Source organism: Natator depressus, chromosome 7 (genome assembly GCF_965152275.1).
Source record: "Natator depressus isolate rNatDep1 chromosome 7, rNatDep2.hap1, whole genome shotgun sequence".
Lineage (NCBI taxonomy): Eukaryota > Metazoa > Chordata > Testudines > Cheloniidae > Natator > Natator depressus.
The window spans coordinates 11569135-11589510 of record NC_134240.1 but is presented as its reverse complement, the minus strand read 5'-3'; the positions used below and the strand labels follow the sequence as shown (position 1 = coordinate 11589510).

The following is a 20376-nucleotide window of genomic DNA, read 5'->3' as shown; positions in this document are numbered from 1 at the left end:
TGTAGGAGCTTATAGCCCAGGATCAAGTCACATTTTAACTTTTTAAATAGATTGAGCTGCTTAAATCTCTCACTGTAACCAGGGTTTCCAGATCTCAAATCATTCTTGAAGCTCTTTTTTTACTCATGTGTGGAAAGTTACTCCTACGCATACAATTAGGAGGAGTACAGGGCATGGAGCAGCCAATGTCAGGGATTGTCCCAGTGGGACTGGTTGACTGTTTCTCAGCTCTTCCTTTAGTCTTTAGGTGGGAGTACTGCTACTCCAATCTGGAAGCGTGGATTCCTTTATCCCCTGCCCTCCACTCATCTGTTTAGCATCTGTTCCAGTTATTCAGGCCAGGCACTGGGCAGAGGATTTGGACCCACTCACATGGGTCATAAACATCTAAATATACAATAATAGCAGGGTCCAAGCATCCAATGTGCTTTAAAATCGACAGAGAAGCCAAAACAAACAAAGCAGGAAGAGGTCAATAAAGTTTCAGTAAGGAGAAAAAGATGATGGTTTCTTACGCCAGATACTTCTTTCAGTTCAAGTAACAAAATGTAGCCACATAGCCAAATAGCTATCCTACGAGTCATGCCAGACTGGTCATTTTTTCCATGGCTAAATCTTCCCAGATTTCTGTAAAATATCTGGCCAGTGTGGGGGTATTAGCTTTCCTCCGTTACGGTGATGCAGCTAGAAATGAGGAATGTAGAAACTCATTCTGACCAAATTTGGAAAAAGAACCGGCAACACCTAACAAAGCTAAAGCAGGAGTTTTAACACAATAGATGTATTTGAACTTGTATCTTCTCTACATATAAAAGTTGTTACTACTTTAACATACTGGTATATTTAAAGCAGCAAAATACCCTTGTGTGGATGGAGCTATACTGATATAAAAGTGCTTATACTGGTAGGGGTGTTCCAATATGGGAAGAGGAATAAGTGACAGGCATAAGCACCTTTATACTGGTATCATAAAATCTCAGGGTTGGAAGGGACCTCAGGAGATCATCTAGTCCAAACCCCTGCTGGAAGCAGGACCAATCCCCAATTGTTGCCCCAGATCCTTAAATGGCCCCCTCAAGGATTGAACTCACAACCCTGGGTTTAGCAGGCCAATGCTCAAACCACTGAGCTATCCCTCCCCCCACGCTAGGAATTGGATGGGTATAACTGTTTCAATTTAAAAAAAATCACACCCTAACCAAAATAGTTATGCTAGTACAAAATGTGAGTGTAGACCAGCCCTTAGCTTATGATGTCTTTCTTCCACAAGCCAAAATCCTTTAATATTTTCATTCGTCTCCCAAAAGTAGCTCATTTGGCCCAGCTACTCACATTGATCCAGACTCTGATACCCAGTGTGAATAAAGGTAACACCATACTCCACAAAAAGAATCCCATTCACTTATGTGGGACCACTTGTAGAATAGAGTACTCTGGTGAGTGAAGCTATCATGCTCTCAGTTGTGGGGATCTGGTTATGGAATGAACTTCAAGTGGAGATCAGGTGAGTACAGAATCTGAATATCCCTGGGAAACTTCAAAACACTGCCAAACAATAATGACATTCACAATACTATCACCCCTTCTATCCATAAACCCCTACCACCGCCCTCCCCTCACAAAAAGCTCTGCGTTCTACCCCGTTCTGTCACAAACATCCTGTGTGACCTTGAACAACTCTGGGCCTCAGTTCCCCATCTGAAAAATGGAGACAATCATACTAATTATTATTCATAACAAATGGTATTGTAGTAGCACCTAGGAGTGCCAGTCCTGGGTCAGAACCCCTGTGACTAGACATGGCACAAACAGAACAAAAAGATAGGGCCTGCCCCAAAGAGTTTACAGTGTAAGTAGCCATACTTTCTTCTGCTCGTAGCCTCATGTATTCAGATTATAAACTCTTCATATTATGTGTTGCCTCTTGTTGCATGTGTGTACAGCGCTTAGTACAAAGAGGCCCCAGCTTCACTTTGGGCTTCTAGGACCTACCATAATACAAATAAATAAATAAATAATGGGAGGAAGCTAGAGGGGACACCCAAAATAGCTTAAATTCCAAGTCAGAGAATTGTTTAGGCCAGGGGTTCTCAAACTGGGGGCCGTGACCATGCAGGGGGTCGCTAGGTAGTTACATGGCGTAGCAAGCTGCCATCTCTGTGTGGCTGACAGCCCTGAGCCCCCATTAAATTAAATTACCCTCCCCTCATTTTTAATTTATCAGAGGGGTCACACTCAGAGGCTTGCTGTGTGAAAGGGGTCACCAATACAAAAAGTTTGAAAACCACTGTTTTAGGCATTAAAACATTTAGAAATGAATAGAGAAAAATGTCAAATCTACATTATAAATGGTCAAATGACCCAACATTGGCAAGAATTTGTGTGGTACCCAAAGAAGAGAGCTTTAAATTGTGGTGCTAAAAAACAAGACATCAGCCCTTCCCTATCTTTTCCTATTGTAGCTAAATATTGCTAATTTTAAATGTGAGAAAACAGCAATCAAAATAATCAGAATAATGGAATTTCGTCTGGGCAGGATATTCATGCTTAGACTGTTGGTGTGAGCTATTCACTGGGAAAATAAGCATTTTCCAATCAGCCAGATCTTTAATTATAACATCTAGGACTGGAGGATAGATAAGTTTAAAAGCTGAGCTCAGAAAAGAGAGAGAAATTAAATCTTTCAAATTGTTGTCTGGCTCCACAGGTAGTATTTTGATGCTTTCTTCATTCTATTTTTTTGGGGGGGTGGGGGGGGATTATATAGTACCTGGCATCATTAAATTAAGATACATTATTTTCACTGAATCATTTAAAACTTTACATTGGTCTGATATACTTAACCTGTATTTTTCTGTCTGCTGAGGAGTGGGGAAATAAAAGCTTTCTGGTATGTAGGTTCAAAGAAATGGACCTTTCACCAGACTTGAACAGTTGTCTTGGGAATGCAGATTTATGAAAATTGATAGCCTGCCTTTGTGTGCAGGAACAATGTGCCTTTCTTTGCCATGTTTGTCCCCGACTATAGAACTGAATCAGAACTTCTTCAGAAAACTTCTTTAATTAATAAAGGATACCTTGCAGCCACAATGTTACAAGATGTCTCTGACACACCTCTCTTCAGATACAGTCAAAAGGGAAGATCTATAGACTTCAGATTCAATTTAAAGTGAAGGTTAAGGGTCAAAGTGTAGTTCCCTACTTGGAATTCAAAATAATCAGAAAAACAGAAGGGCAAAATTAAGCATGTGCACTTCTCAATGCTATCGACAGTACGGATGCAGCAGGGCTGCCTCAAATGAATCTAGGCTCGTCAATATAAGCATAAAGAATTTGTAAGACTATTATGTATATTTTATGTATAGGCTCTGTTTTAAAATAATAAAATAATTCTACTATCTTAAAAAAATGTACACTTGTCTGAATCAGAAAGTGTCGGTAAATACAGCCAACGTCCTGATTCTCAGTGACACTGAGGCCTCTTTACACCTCTCTGGATTTGTCTACGCTGCAACTGGAAGCAAGCCTCCCAGTCCAGGTAGAAGGACTTGCACTGGCAGGGCTTGAGCTAGTGCTCTAAAAAGAGCCATTTGACCTTTGCAGCTTGGGATCTCAAACCTAAGGGGTCAGGTGGGCTTGAGAGCCTGAGCTGCAATGTCCACACAGCTGTCTTTAAGGTGCTAGCTCAAGTCCTGCTAACGTAAGTCTGTCCACCTAGGCTGGGCGATTCACACCCAGCTGCAGTGTAGACATAGCCTCTCTCTGACAATAAACATAAAATGAACTGTACATTCTCTTTAAGGCCCCTTTACAATGGCAGAGCGGTGCAAAGTGTTTTTAGTGTAAGTGAGAATCAGGGTGGATGTCTTTATGGAAGTCATAATTTTTAAGTGTCCCTTGTATCTAAATTGTATATTAAACATATCTGTAATTTTCTGATCATTACCATTTCTTGTGATTGTTCTCTTTGGGGGAAAAAATGGAAGGCTTCAGTGAAAAGGTTACGTGCCTTATTCTTTTCTTACTTACGTGAGTTTTACTCCAGTGCAACTTCATTGACTTCAATGGAGTTACTCCTGATTCACACCAATAAAAAGTGAGACGAGAATCTGACCACTATGTGTTAATATAAAGCACAGGGAGTGATATGTTTTAGCACTGTCAACGACTTCTAAATTACTTGGTTATATTGCGTGCTGCTTAAAACAATAAGGCTACTGCATCTGAAAAGAAGTGGCTTCTTTACTCTGTTCTGGTTGCACCTCTTTTTTGTTTCTAGGCAAAGTCACATGGGAAAGATGAGTGTATATCAGCAGTGACTACAAAAGCAGAAAATAAACAGCAGCTGAGATAATACAAAATAGCTAAAGTCCCCTCTATCTACATACCCGCACCACCGGGAGACTTCTATTTATACCCATACAAAACAGTACTACCAAGACATTTTTTCTATAGAAATTAAGGGCTTCGTTAATGGAATTTTTAAAGACTTTCTTTCAACTACTGTACTTCACATAGCTTCCAGTTGTGTATGTCCACATATATTTTTAATCACATCTGATTTTTATGCCTTACCTTATCCAGACTCTTCCTGTATACATAATTCGTTCAGCTAAACATACCAACTTTCAGAAACATTTCCCTAAATTTCCATAATTCTGGCAATGGAACGTCCATGTGGCTTCCCTGCCTTTGCGGGTTGAGGCTATAACATGCATGGTACAACACTCCAAAAGTGTTTTCTGCTTCCACATCACTCAGACTCTATCTATCTCAGGTTTGTATACTGCCACCCATTACCAGAGCATCTAATCATCTTCCAGGTAAAACCAATTAGCAATAGCAAAGTCCCTAGTGGATTTCATGGGGCTGCTGAGTCTTCCCCCTTTTCAGGATAAAGAAACTCTGCTTGGGGTGGGATTACAGTCGAACCTCGGAGTTACTAACACCAGAGTTATGAACAGACCAGTCAACCACACACCTCCTTTGGAACCGGAAGTACGCAATCAGGCTGCAGCAGAGACAAAGCAAAAGCGAAAACAGGACAGTATTGTGTTAAACGTAAACTACTAAAAAAATAAAATATAAAGAATTGGGAAGAATGAAGTCACAGTTTCTCTCCACTCATCTCCCTTTGTTTCACCTATGAGCTTTATTTCAAGTAATTCATATTTGTGGACAATGTGGTTCTGTGGACAATCTGTTTATCACAGAATGAAGACACTGGAAAATTTGGCAGTGATCTGTGTGATCAATGCTGTGGCACCTATGTACAATTCCACTATATTTCCCTTTTCCCATGAGAAGTCACAATCAGCAGATACATACAGCCCCTCACCCATATTAGGGAAGAAAGAAATTGTGAAGAAGCCAAATATAGTGTGCATACAAGATAGGAAACAATAAATATAAATAAGGCTATTATGGCCCACCGAATCTGCAAAAATGCCTGCCTGTCTGACTACCATCCACAGGTATGCAATTCTTCAAACCAAGGTCCTGCAGGCCATTCACTGTCTAATTACAGTAGCTCTTCCCAGCTCTCCTCCATTAAGGTACTAAGGACCAGATGGAAGCTAGACACCTAAATACCTTTGCAAATCTGACCCTAAGACCTTTAAAATAAGAGCACGCTTGTAACCCTGTCAGCATGTTTTAATGATCCACCGTGCCCCAATTACTACCTACCTTACTTAATTTTCCATATTCATTTTAAACATCTTTACAATGCAAGAAACTATTATATCATTTTCCAGCCTCCTCCATGTTTGAGTATGTGATGCGTCTACATTTAGAAAACTCCTAAATGAGCTTTAATGTAAGACCCAGGGAGCAATCCTGCAGCCCTCACTCAAACATTTTCTGACTTTTGCCTGAGACTGGATGGAGTTCAGTTCTCAGCCCATGTCACCATTCAAATATTAGTGAGTGCTATAGCACTTGTTTCCTAATGTTGTCTCTCTGAGGACAGCACACACAAAATCAACACCCAGCAGCTACAGAGGCCACATACAATTTGATGTGCAACAGGTTATGCAGAAAAGAAAATTCCATTGAAAATTGAATAGATTGCTAGTTTCTACAGCAATCTGTAAATTGAAAAATGATACTGTAGACCTATACATGACTCTTAACATATAAAAAGCTAGAAAGGATTTGTTTATTTTCTCTTGTAACAGAGTTCTGCACAATGACTGGGCTCAGAGACATGTCGTTAAAGTTAGCGTCGGAAGGATAGCTCGAAACATGAAGAATCCCAGAACGGACAGAGATAGAAAAAAATGTCACTTTGTCGAGCTCCAAGACCAATGAATTGGAAAGCAGAACTAAAACTTTAAGTTGCAAGCAACAGGAGAGGGTGAGGTCGCATTTGTAACATTTACGTTTCCCTTTTTCCGTATATTTGTTAATGCAGCTTTTCAGGCCAGATGAAGCAAGTTAGAGGTATTTTCGCACAATGTAAGCTAATGTTCTCAAGCCGTTGGCCTTTCCAGGGTGTGCATGGACAAAGTCCATGGTAACATCTGATGATAAGATCAGACAGTAGTAGCAGGGAAACATGTTTAAATCATATTTACAATGTGCCCCTCCAGACCAGCTAAAAAAAGGATCCTTTTTAGAATAATCCATACCGGCAGGTTTTTATGGCAGGTAAAGTTAATGTTAGTTCTTCGGTATTAGCCAAATCCTGAAGTCCTTACTCAGAAAAAACTGGCATCAAAGGCACTGGGAGCTTTGCCTGAATAGGGAGAGCTGAGAAAGGGCTTCTAAAAGGAGTTTTGCCTGAGTGATTTGATTTGCCCGAACGAATGTAAAAACTGTACATTTTACACCTAGTTTAAAGGCACAATGGCACTTTTTAAAAGAAAAAAAAAGAAGACAAATGTTTTCAGGATTAGAAACAATCTAAATTAATGTTAGATTTTTAATGTAAACATTCCACTCATCAGCCTGCCAAGGGCACATGTCTCTGTATGCACTCTCCTCACCCCTGCTAAACACTGCATCCTGCAAGGAGACTGCAGAGGTTCACTTCCAGTTCCTCCTCCCAGCCCAGAGGACTGCCATGCTGCCAGCTCTTCAGGAAACTTCCCTTCCCCCACTCTCCTACTTCTCTCCTCCCACCTGGCTGCTTCATTCCAACCATGGAGGAGAGGGAAAGCAGAAGGGGAAAGGAAGCTGCAGTAAGTGGCTACCCTAGTGCTCCACAGCTGGGAATGGGAGAACATGGGGGTGGGGGCTACCCAACCCCTTCCCAAGACCCCCCCAAGTGTGCCCGAGGCACTCCCCCACACCTAGCCCCGTCAAGCTACTCCCGTTGTCTCACCACCTGCCAAGCTGTCTCAGGATTCTTTCCCAACAACCATCCAAGATGCCCATCTCTCTCCAACTCACCTATTTTGAAAGGCAATGGTTAAGAGCGGATATGACAGAAGTATACAAAGTAAAAAATGGTGTAGAGAAGATAAATTGGATGCTCCTGTTTACCCTCTTTCAGAATGAAATAAAATAATTTACAGGCAAACATCCTGTGGAACTCATTGCCACAAGATATAACTGGGGCTGAGAGCGTAGGAGGATTGAAAAGCAGGGCTTAAACTTGTATCTGGATAATGAGACCATCAGCAGTAATATTAGATAGTGTCAGAAACTGTGATGGGGATGGTCAGGCTTAGTGGTTGGAGCCAGAATCAGGAGTCCAGGCAGAATTGGAGCAGGACTAGAAGCAGGATAGAAGCAAAAGCAGGACTAGGAGCAGGCAGGGAGGAACAGCGGGGCTGGAGCAGGACTAAGAACAGGCCTGGAGCAGGGTAAGGGCCTGGAGATTCGGTTGCTGCTGTTACAGAGGAGTTAGTTCCAAGCCCCAGAGTGACACTGAGCAGACTGATCTGCTGTTCCGCCTATGAGACTTATATACCGGGTCTGGGAGTCTCAAGACGAGTTCCTGGCTTATGGATTGGCTGGAGCCTAGCATAAGAGTGACTCATCACCTTACAGATAGGATAATAAACAGTGCCAATATTATAAACACTCATGTTTTAAAGCACACACTACCCACTTGCCAACAGCAGTTAGTGCAAGATATTCCATCATGGTCTACTAGGTGGGTTCTTTTACCTTTCTCTAAAGCAGATGGTAGTGAGTCCTGCCAGAGACAGGATACTTGACCAGACAAACCATAGTGGGAATGTGAAAAGGATTCCTTCTGGAATCTAGTCTTGAAATATTTAGGACTCTGCCTAACTAAACTGCATGCAGTCTCAACAGCTGCACATGGTAATCTTCACTTCCTGTCTTAAACTGTTGTAAAACATTGCTGTGTGTTCCAGAGCAGTTGTCCTGTTTTGCTCAGAAATAGCTCGATAAAGTGGTCTCTAACCATAGTGTGCGTAACATTTTCTTAAATTTGCCAAAGCCCTGGGAGAACTTTTGGGATACAAATGTATAACAGTAAGATTATATTATTATTATTATTATAAATTTAGGGTCTTCCTTGTGTATACTGCCCTAGAACTTTGTAAGCTCTTTTCTTGTTTGGCTTTTACTGCCTTTAAGATTCTTGCTAAATTTAAAATCTCTTTTCTTTAGTTCCTTTTCTAACTCTTTGCTAGGAAATTTGGCATGCAATGAATCAAAGAGGAGATATTTATACCCATACTGTAAGAACGTTTACAGTATACAGAAAATTCTGACTGTGGTTTGGTCTTTGTATATTTTTCAGAATAACTGACAGTTTTCCAAAAGTACTATATTACTGTGGATTCCACAGAGTCTGTATTTATGTAACCAACATGCTTTTATTTGGATCTTTACAACATCCTAAAATTAAAAACATTTTAATGAATGAATCAAAATAGTGCAGCAAAGAAATCTGCAATGTATTACCCTTGCAAAATAAAGATTTCAGTGAAAAACCTCTCTCAAATACAATTAAGCTCTATTTGTTTTAAATAGAGTAATTTTGTTATTTTTATTACCATTGTTTTAATAAAGAAAGCTTGATCTCAAAAATATTTTAGCATGAAACATGAATATGGTAATTGCTGAAGTTTCCATTCAACTGCTGCTATCAGATTCCAAGGATATTTGGTTCCATTATAAGCAGCATTTAATAATTTTCATATGGGCTCCGGCGACCTCCTAGAAGACTTGCAATAGACAGTCTTTTCATGTTCCAAAGGTATAAGCATTACTAAACTTGAGCATATCAAAACAACATTAAGGGCCTGACTTAATTTTCCCAGTCCCATGTGTTGATTTAATCAGTTGACATTCTATGGAATAGTACCCAGATCAATCACACCGATAACATTAAACACTCCATGTCTTTCCTGAATTTTAAGTTCTAGAGTTTCCCAACAGAACTGAAAAAATTATCTGGGCATCTTTTACTGAAAAGTAGATTCTCTATGATGTGCTGGAAATCAAAGGAAGCAGGTATTAATATTACATTTCCTGAGCCTCTTTCAGCCCAAAGGAATCCAGAGTATTCCACAAATTATAAGCACGGCCGAATCCAGCATACTTCAGAGTACTTCAAAGACTGGCATATCCTTGCACATGCGCCCACTGATCTGAATGGGACTAATGATATGCTTAAAATTAAGCATGTGCAGAAGCATCTGCAGGATTAGGGCTGAAATGCTTACATCATCACTGAAACACTAATGCATCTGCAGAGGAGAATGGCAGCTATCCACTACACAGCACGTAACGCAACTGTGAGGTAGGGGAAATTCTGATGAGGATCTCAGGGAAAACCTCTTTTTTTAATAAAATATTATGCTGTGATTTTTTAATGAACCTCACATATTGAAGTATCACCCAAAAGGCCCAAAGTCAATAAGGAGCACAGTATTCTGTTTATCAACTTCAGAGGGGCTGAGGTCGATAAACGCTCATTTCCAAGAGTCTAGGAACGGTGTTTTCAAACAGGGTTCCAGGAGAGAGAAACAAAGGAGCACTGCTGGGAGCACTGAGAGGCTTCTGAACATCTCAGTGGCAACTGTATTTATTTAAAGAGAAACTGTATAAACAGAGACATATTGGGGCCAGGTGGAGCCTGGCTCAGAAAGAGACTGATGGCAGGTGGGATCCCTCTCTGGGTTGAAACTCATTTTCAGCTAAGCAGCATTTCTGATTTTACCATGCAGTTCCCTAATGAGTGACTCCTCTCACCCGTTTCTAGAAATATGTTTGCAAACGAAATGTGGAAAACAGGGCAATAGGAACTTTTTCAAGCCAAGGTCACCATCACATCCCAAATCAAGCCATCTTTAAGCTCATGCCCTTCTTTAAAATCACTGTGAAGGAGGGGCTAATGAATAAATCTTTCCAAGGGTTAACCCTGGAAGAGAAACTGGAGATAATAAATTTTAGTTAATCTTCATGGATGGGTTGAGGGCAGTACACACAATAACCATCTGGCAGAAGAGAAGGTATCAGACATTTCAGATACCATTAAATGTATCACCTTGCCCTTGAAAAGTGATTAACATCAACATTGTCTGAGAAAGAAATTTGTAGACTCTCACGTGTCAGGCATCCCTTTGCAATACACGTGCAAAAGGCAGCTCCGCCAGGCAGTTATATTCTTTAATGTTTATTTATGGTAACTGGGATTATTTATCATTTCAGAGGGCTGAGGAATGAGAAACTTTCTAGTCTCCCCTTTCCTGCCAATAAAGAAGTTGGTCATTTACACCCAGCTTATGCCTAAGAACTATTCATAAGTCAGAAGAGTCCAGTGTGGAACAATGAATCAACCCCCCTTGAACTCTGGGAACATTTGGTTCCACCTGAATGTCACTACTCAGGTCCTGTTGGAAATGCCTGAACTTGGGTGTGGCCAATCAGAATTTTAACTTCGTGGCTTGAGTTCAGCTTTAACTAGAGATGGGGGCCCAATGGGCCTTTTCTTCTTGGTATTCCCTTATAAAACTAATTAGAATCCAATCAGACATGTTCATCTAACTATCTATGTTGAGCCCAAAGTTGAGTTTCTGTGATGTAGAGGAAAATATCTAAATAACTGCACAGCTAATGGTGATACCAACAGAACCTTTGGTCATACAGAGCAGCTTTTCTGGTCTCAGCTATAATTCATGTGACTACAGTATTCATGGGGGAATACAAGAGGAAGAGGAAAGAGCATGAGAATCTGAGAAAGTTCATCCTGCACTTTATTTCCTTACACTGTAGTTCCTCTTCCCAGGATGTGCACATTTTGTAACACACTGTAAAAAGGAACTGACCCTACAGGCTACTCCTTTGTTTCTTAAGACTTGATCTTCTGAGGTCCTGAGTGTCCTTAGTCCCTACTGATTCCCAAAGTCTGGGAGCAAGCAGCTCAACTGATACCATTGGGCCCCCATCTCTCATTTTTAGTGAAATCTCCAGGACGATTTCCATTAAAGAAGCATGCGTTTGACTGGTAATCATTTGTGCCATAGCCCTGTCACTCTTAGCAATTCATAAGTTTTCTCTCTTCCACATCACAAAGTCAACCGGTATTTTCATCAAAGGCAGTCCATTCATTACATTGTGAACAACAGCTTAGTGATGGTCGTCTTTCTTCACAGCACCCACTGACACTGGAATACTACTTCATATCTTGCTCAGAAATCAAAGGCAACAAAAGGACAGATTGCAATCCCTTGACACATAGGGCATTAAAGAAGTTTAAAGGTAATATGGTATCTGCATGGTCAACCATACTGTCATGCAGCTCTTAAAAAGTTAGGACTAAAACTGGCTATATTAGGTCTTTAATACTAAATTCAAATTAACCACAGTAACTACGGCCAGATTTTGACACCCTTACACTCATTGATTAGCACCTTACTCCACAACTAAACCCATTAATTTCAAGAAGACTGCTCATGGAATAAGGTGCTACTCAACATAAGTTAGAGTATCAGAATCTACCTTAGGAGTGAGAGTACAAATGGAGGAGCAGAGTACATCAATATCTGGGGAGAGGTCCCCCAATATAGAGACAAAGGCTAGACTGTGCCCACCATATTCACGTTGATTGTATCTTATTCGATGACTAGTCTAACTGAAATCAATGGGCTTACTCCTGGAGTATTTAACGTGAGAAAGAGTATCAGAATGTGGGCCTGAGAGCCATCACTTCAAATTCAGTGATTGCATTCTAGTTATTCAATTCTGATTTCCATTTCAGTAAGGTTGGCACAGTTTGACCCCAAATTAATCTAAGCAGGTCAGCTGATGTCGTATGAAAGAAAGGGCTATTGGCACACACTGAATAAGCCTGACCCATCTTCTCATAGGTGTTTTGTATGACATAACTAAGATTCGGTGGCAGCATAAGGAAGTCTATACTGCCTCTGACTCTGTGTGCCTCTTACATGGCTAACCAGGGATCATCTGTACATAGTGCTTTTGATCTGGTGCATTTCATCAGTGCTAATTTCACTTAACAAAAGAGAAAACTGAAATCTAGATTGCTGATCACTATTCATCTTCAGCAGTGGTATAAGCAACAGAAAAGAGACTACTTAGAGAAAGAGCAAGTTAGAATGCACTTTTGGTGACCTCGGAAGAGATGGGAAATGAACTTGGGAAATGAATTATTTAACCTATAACATAACAAACTGCTTCATGTTAGCATATAGCTCTCATTCACAACTGCATGGGGTCAGCTATTCCACTATTCCACTCATTTCAGGGAGATTTTACTTTCTTATAAAAACACAGTCTGGGCTAAATTTAGCATAGATTCGCTCAGAGCATGAGCAAGTTTATTCCCCCCAAAAAGTTTGATCAATGGGTTTTATTTATCTTTGCCATCTGAAATTTGGCAACCATAATACATAGTCTAATGGATTACCATGTTTCACTATAAAGACATTAGCTCCCTAAACTGACATTTATATACACAGTCCCTCTATTGAAATAATGGGTCTCAGCACTTTTACTGTGTGCTGATTCCAAAGCCCACGGAAGTCATTGGACAAACTCTCATTGACTTCTGGAGCATGCCATAGGTGCCCTAAATGCCTTCTTACTGTAGGTCCAACTAGCATGGATTCTCAAGAAGAATTAGCATAGTGGGGCACATCCTCAACCCACCTCTTCCATCCACACCAATTACAAGCTTGGAAGGCCCTGGATGTAGCAGAATCAGTGTAGCTGTGTTGTATAGAGGCAGCCTGTACCCTAGAATGCATGCAAAGCGTCTGCCACTCCTGTGTGCCATAGGGAACAGCTCTGTGGGACTCCTGTAACCCACTAGGTGGGCATGGTTATGAAACAGCCCTTGCTCTAAAGATCTTAAAATGAACCCTACAGATGTAACTGAGGGCAGAACTGGGTCTTGCCAGATTGTTAAAAAGATTCCTGTGTTGGCGTGAATTAAACCATCCAGACTCTTACAGCTCAAGACTGAGGCACTCTAGTCCAACCAGACACCATTCAGCTTTTGCTTTGTTTTTTTCTTTACAACACAAGTTCCTGTCAGAATTTCTGGGGCTAAATTCTGCTCTGATTTACACGCCACGCAAAACCCACTGGCTTAAGGCGGGGCAGAATTTTGGCCTCCTGGTGTTTGTCAGTTTAAGGCAAACCTGTGCACTGATTTGATTGGATTTTGCAGGTTCTGAGTGCCAGTTATTGTTACTAACCTGAGACTAATGGCAAAGGAAAGGTTGAAAATGTCAGCTTTTTGAAGCTACTAAGAGGGTTGGGGCATTAGAGGTAGTCCAGGAAGAGTTGGATATGTAGGCAGAGCATAGGTGAGCACAGAGTACAATGAATGCAAGTTATCATATGGCTCTGTCATTTATCACACGCACATTATATCTATTCACATATATATTTCATTGTTTAATATGTGGTGGAATTTCTCAAAGATCTTACAAGCAATCTGTGAAAGTTAAATCCATCAGTAGCTCTTTTTTTCTTGAATTTGCCTGTAGGTCTAGCTCTCTTCTAGCCATAAACAGCCTGGGGAAAGGGTGCATCTAACTGCCTCAGTACTGAGCAGAGAAGACTTAAACAGTCATCCTCAATACCCATTTGTGTCACGCCATTAAAAAAATCAATGCTGTAAAGTATCACCTGGCCAAGTTGAGAGTATGGAAATCTTCCATTTATTTCTGATACTTTTTGCAATTGTATGAACTAGCCCAGGCTGGCTTTTTTGGTTTTGTTTTCTGTTTTGGTAGAAAAAGCTTCCCCACACAGTCATTCTTTGTCCATTTTAATCGCTGCCCCATATAGCCGGATTCAGTTGAACAAAAGATTGATTTTCCTCAACCATTTGACTGAGCCCTTTTAAAAGGAATTGCACAATGATATGGATCTGTTCATTATCACAGCTAGTACTTATCCTGGTGTCAAACCTTAGGACTTCTAGCAAGCTAGATAAGTTAAAACATACAACATTAATGCACAGTCTTTCCAAGAATAACAGCTTGCTACAGCTTTATTTAAAGGTAACTGAGAGCATGTAACTGAGAGCAGAATTTGATCTAAAAGGTTGCATCTCCTCTGAATCAATAGTGGGTGTCACCATGCGTCCGTGGGTCACAACTGAGAATACCAAATTCAGGACAAACTGCTGAGAAATAGGGCAGACACACCCCAGAACTGGTGGTTATTCTCCCATAAGATATACCAAACCAGCAACAAAAGTAAATTTATGTTTCATCACATTGGCTAACAAGAAGTCAGAAAAGCAGTCTCCTTAGGCATTCCAGTCCTTGTATCACCACCAAAACCACTAAACTTAATGATGAGTGGTTATTTAAAACCAATTTCATCGAACAAAAGGATTCTTCCGATCCCAAAGGACCAGCCACATACCCAGGTCAATATATAACTCAGATCTTACCCAATAATCTCTCTGTTGCAAACCCTATCTAATATCTAAAGTTTTATTTATAGAAATAAAGAAAGAAAGGTGAGACATAAACTGGTTAAAGGAATTAAACACACACAACAATTGCAAAGTTCTTGGATCAGGTTTGTAGCAGTGATGGAATAAACTGCTGGCTTGTTAAGTCTCTGGTTGCTTCCAAATCATTGGAAGGTCCTCAGTCCCTTGGTTAGAATGCTCCCATTAGTATAAGTTCATAGTCCAGAGGTTTGAACAGGAAAGAGGCAAAATGGAGATGTTTCCAGCACCTTTTATAGCCTCTGCCAAGTGAAGGGAAACCCATTGTTCTCTCTGTGGAAAATTACAGGGAATAAGATGGTGTTTAGGGTCACATGGGCAAGTCACATGTCCATACATGATTTTGCTTTGTCACAGCAGAAGCCATTACCTATACTCCAGACGTAATGTTCACAGGAAAGTCGATTAAGTGTACATAGGCATCTCCTATGGTCCATTGTGAATTAAGTGTTCCTTGGTGAGCTATTTAAATTGAATAGTCCCTTCAAAATGTGCAGGCTAAATAGCTTGAGGGTGCTCCCCAGAAGCAAACACTTTAGAAATACAGGTATAGAACCAATGCTCATAACTTCAGATACAAAAAGGATACATGCATACAAATAGCATAATCATATTCAGTAAATCTTAACCTTTCCATAGGCACCTTACTTGATATACTTTGTACAAAGATTTGTTGCAATTATATAACAGTGGTAGCAGCAATGATCTATATGGTCATATTTTAATCAGATAATGTCACAATGGGGTTAAATTCTTATCATAGTTACACTGAGGTAAAATCAGAGTAAAGCCATTGCCTTCAGCACCACTGCTCTCTGATGTTATGATTTCCACCAACTTAACTGAGAGCACAATCTGGCCCTCACATTCCAGACATTCTCACTAACACCGCATCACTGAGGGCCCAGTCCTGCTTCCTCTAAAGTCAGTGGCAAAACTCTTACTGGCTTCTGAAAGAATAAGATCAGACCCATAGAGCAGATTTCTCTTTGACCTTGCAATGAAATCATAAGGATGAATTTGTGACATCACAATAATGATCTGAAGAAGAGCTCTGTGTAAACTTGAAAGCTTGTGTCTCTCACCAAGAGAAGTTGGTCCAATAAAAGATATTACCTCTCCCGCCTTGTCTCACTAATAATCTCTAGATAACTCAGCGTGTAGTCACAAATACAGGGTTGTGGTTTCACCGAAGATTCAAGCTAAAGAAAAAGAGTTGCAAGGGTGAGGAAAGCTATTATTCCAACAAAGATCATTAGTCACATGGGGAGTTCAGAAAATTACTGGCAGAGCAAATAGTTCCTTTAATGTTATCGTTATTCAGGTTAGTCATAAACATGGGATCATGACTTTGCTAGGGGCCTGAGCTGAAGATAATGCTGAGTTTGAATGAGCAAGCTCATACTCAGACACAAATGTCTACGTTTCTAACAAGAAAATGCAGACAGTTACTGACAAGGCCAAAAAAAAAAAATTAACGTGAAACTCCTCTTTATCCAATGCAAAACTCACTCATTTAGGGTTAGGTCAATTCCATTATGAAAAACAGAATTTATAACACTAATTAGGGCTGCAGGGTTTGGGGTGGTTTTTTTTAAACCCTACAGCAAATAAGAAATGTTTCTGTGAGCTTTCTGAGGCTCAAGTGAAGAGCTAGCGGTTTCAAAGGCAATGTCCAACTAAATTAGACATTGGACAGTGATTTAACCTAGTTTAAAATAGCTCCTTGGCACACAAAAAAGTTTTGGAGCCATGTTACAACCAGACCAGGTTGAATAATATTCATCAAATAATTTTTATGACAAATATCATGATATTGTCCCAATACATTATTTAAGAAATATTTATCATCATCATGCACCCAGCTGTATTCAGAATTGATTGAGATCCCAGCCACTTCAGGTGCTAGTCGCTTAGGTCCAGATCCTCCAGCTATTCAATAACACTCACTGAAAAAGGTTAGGAGCAAGGCACCTAAATACCTTGGAGGATCTTGGCCTTCAGGCCCAATCCCCCAAACACTTGCTACTGGGCATAGCCCTCTTTGAAGTCAATGGGATTACGTATGTTAGAAAGTACTATGCCTGGTGCTATGTGTATAGAAGATCAGTCCCTTCCAGCCTGATTTTGTACCCATTGAAGTTCAGGGAGGGTTAACATTGGTTTCAGTGGGTGCAAGACCAGGCTCTAAAAGACTAACTTCTAACATAGGGTATGAGTTACACTGCAACAAAACACCCAGTGCTAGGACCTCACTGGGGAGTTTTGGTGCAGCCACCAGCTGGGGGCAGCTCAGTGACAGCATAACGGCTACAGGGGTTCATAGAATCATAGAATCATAGAATATCAGGGTTGGAAGGGACCTCAGGAGGTCATCTAGTCCAACCCCCTGCTCAAAGCAGAACCGATCCCCAATTAAATCATCCCAGCCAGGGCTTTGTCAAGCCTGACCTTAAAAACTTCTAAGGAAGGAGATTCCACCACCTCCCTAGGTAATGCATTCCAGTGTTTCACCACCCTCCTAGTGAAAAAGATTTCCTAATATCCAACCTAAACCTCCCCCACTGCAACTTGAGACCATTACTCCTTGTCCTGTCATCCGCTACCACTGAGAATAGTCTAGATCCATCCTCTTTGGAACCATCTTTCAGGTAGTTGAAAGCAGCTCTCTAATCTCCCCTCATTCTTCTCTTCTGTAGACTAAATAATCCCAGTTCCCTCAGCCTCTCCTCATAAGTCATGTGTTCCAGTCCCCTAATCATTTTTGTTGCCCTCCGCTGGACTCTCTCCAATTTTTCCACATCCTTCTTGTAGTGTGGGGCCCAAAAATGGACACAGTACTCCAGATGAGGCCTCACCAATGTCGAATAGAGGGGAACGATCACGTCGCTCAATCTGCTGGCAATGCCCCTACTTATACATCCCAAAATGCCATTGGCCTTCTTGGCAACAAGGGCACACTGTTGACTCATATCCAGCTTCTCCTCCACTGTAACCCCTAGGTCCTTCTCTGCAGAACTGCTGCCGAGCCATTCGGTCCCTAGTCTGTAGCTGTGCATTGGGTTCTTCCGTCCTAAGTGCAGGACTCTGCACTTGTCCTTGTTGAACCTCATCAGATTTCTTTTGGCCCAATCCTCCAATTTGTCTAGGTCCCTCTGTATCCTAACCCTACCCTCCAGCGTATCTACCACTCCTCCCAGTTTAGTGTCGTCTGCAAACTTGCTGAGGGTGCAATCCACACCATCCTCCAGATCATTAATGAAGATATTGAACAAAACCGGCCCAAGGACCGACCCTTGGGGCACTCTGCTTGATACTGGCTGCCAACTAGACATGGAGCCATTGATCACTACCCGTTGAGCCCGACAATCTAGCCAATTTTCTACCCACCTTATAGTGCATTCATCCAGCCCATACTTCTTTAACTTGCTGACAAGAATACTGTGGGAGACAGTGTCAAAAGCTTTGCTAAAGTCAAGGAACACCACGTCCACTGCTTTCCTCTCATCCACAGAGCCAGTTATCTCGTCATAGAAGGCAATTAGATTAGTCAGGCATGACTTGCCCTTGGTGAATCCATGCTGACTGTTCCTGATCACTTTCCTCTCATCTAAGTGCTTCAGAATTGATTCCTTGAGGACCTGCTCCATGATTTTTCCGGGGACTGAGGTGAGGCTGACTGGCCTGTAGTTCCCAGGATCCTCCTTCTTCCCTTTTTTAAAGATGGGCACTACATTAGCCTTTTTCCAGTCTTCCGGGACTTCCCCGGATCGCCATGAGTTTTCAAAGATAATGGACAATGGGTTGTGTTGCCACAGGGGTGGGGAAGCCAATTGAGTTGTTGTGGAGTTGCTGGTCCTCCCAAGGATGTTTCTGGCTCCTGTGGGTATCACAAGATCTGCACAGAGCTTGGGACCACTGCCTGTTTTGGAGAAGGCTGGCTGGTGCTTGCTCACACGCTCAGGGTCTAACTAATCACCATGTGCGGGGTTGGGAAGGAACTTTCATCCAGGCCAGATTGGCAGTGACCTTTAGGATTTTTTTGCCCTCCTCTGTAGTGTGTGGTGTGGGTCACTTGCTGCTATCATGTTGATATAGCTAACATAATCAATTTGCTGCCCTTGTAGGGGCATTGGTGCACTTCAGTCCTTCCTATTCTCTGCCTGTGGCACATAAGAGTTTAGTCTCCTGTGAGCTGTAATACTTTGGTTTCATTTTTTTCCTATGGAAAGAAAGAAGCCCCTGCCATTTCCAGGTGGAAGCAGCACACCTTCCCAGGGGAGGATTGCAAGGACACTGAATTTAAACTCACACATTTTCCAAGTCCCCACACAAGTAGAGCACAGCCTGTCATCTTATTTAGGCAACATTGAATCTTCTTCAACCTGTATGTTTCTCCCAGCTGCATATTCAGAATGTATACATTGAAAAGTCAACGTGTGTAAGCAGTAAAAAACAGGACTAAATCAACCCTGAACAAGAAATGCGCACTGACTTTTGCAGAATGCACTGTGCGTCTTAGAGCCCAGGGACATTAGAATATTGTCAGTAGCACAAAGAAGATATTTCTTTTCTTGACTTTCACACATTAGGAGACAAATGGACTTTGACATCTCATTTCAACCTAAAACAGAACAAAGACAACAAAGGTGCTCCATATGTCAGTGCAAGTTATTCATGCAACAACTGTTTAGTCTACTTAGGACAACAATACCCCTGCTAAGAACCCAAAGTCTACTTCATATAATGAAAGACTTTCTTTCCCCCCACAAGGCTGCCATTTCCAGAGACTGATTTATTCCTGCTTGGATTAAACAGATAGTAAGGATAACATGCTACAGTGCATGAAGTCAGACAATTAAAGCAAAGTGGATCATAGCTGATATGAGACAAAGCTTGGTGGCTACAAAAAGAGGTCCTATGGAAGATTATTCAGATTCTTGGTAATTGTGCAATACTTTCATTTTTATAAACCTTACGAAAGGCCTGATCTGACAAGGTGCTGAGATCCTCCTGCAAAATGATAGGTACCTTCAACTCCCCTGGAGGCAGATGTCTGATAAACTTGGTGATGAGACCCATGGAAGTTCAAGGTGCTCATTACCTCAGAGGATTGGCTCCATAATGAACTCTACAAGAAGAAGGTGGAGTGTGTTTATTCTGCACTGTACAACTTTACCTCTTAACATTAAAGTATTTGGATAATGAAGCACTGGTTTTTGCTATTTGCCTTTTTGATTCTCCCTGTTTCCTGAGTCTATCCCTAGTGAGCCATGCATGTTTTTATCACGTTGACCGTAACTGGCTTCGTACCTTGGATACCGATCAGACTTTTCTCTCTTGTTTGGAAATGACATTGCAACAATTTTTTTAAAATCAGAAAACCAACTAATCAAAATAAATATATAAACAGGCATGTAAAACTGTGGTCCATAGGGATAATTATTATTAAT

General features: G+C 41.1%; 1 long non-coding RNA gene across 1 annotated transcript in view; it reads right to left on the bottom strand.

The window, feature by feature from the left end:
* LOC141990390 (uncharacterized) overlaps positions 1-20376 on the bottom strand; it is a 156257-nt gene that overhangs the window by 116999 nt on the left and 18882 nt on the right. The gene's annotated exons all lie outside the window — the stretch shown is intronic.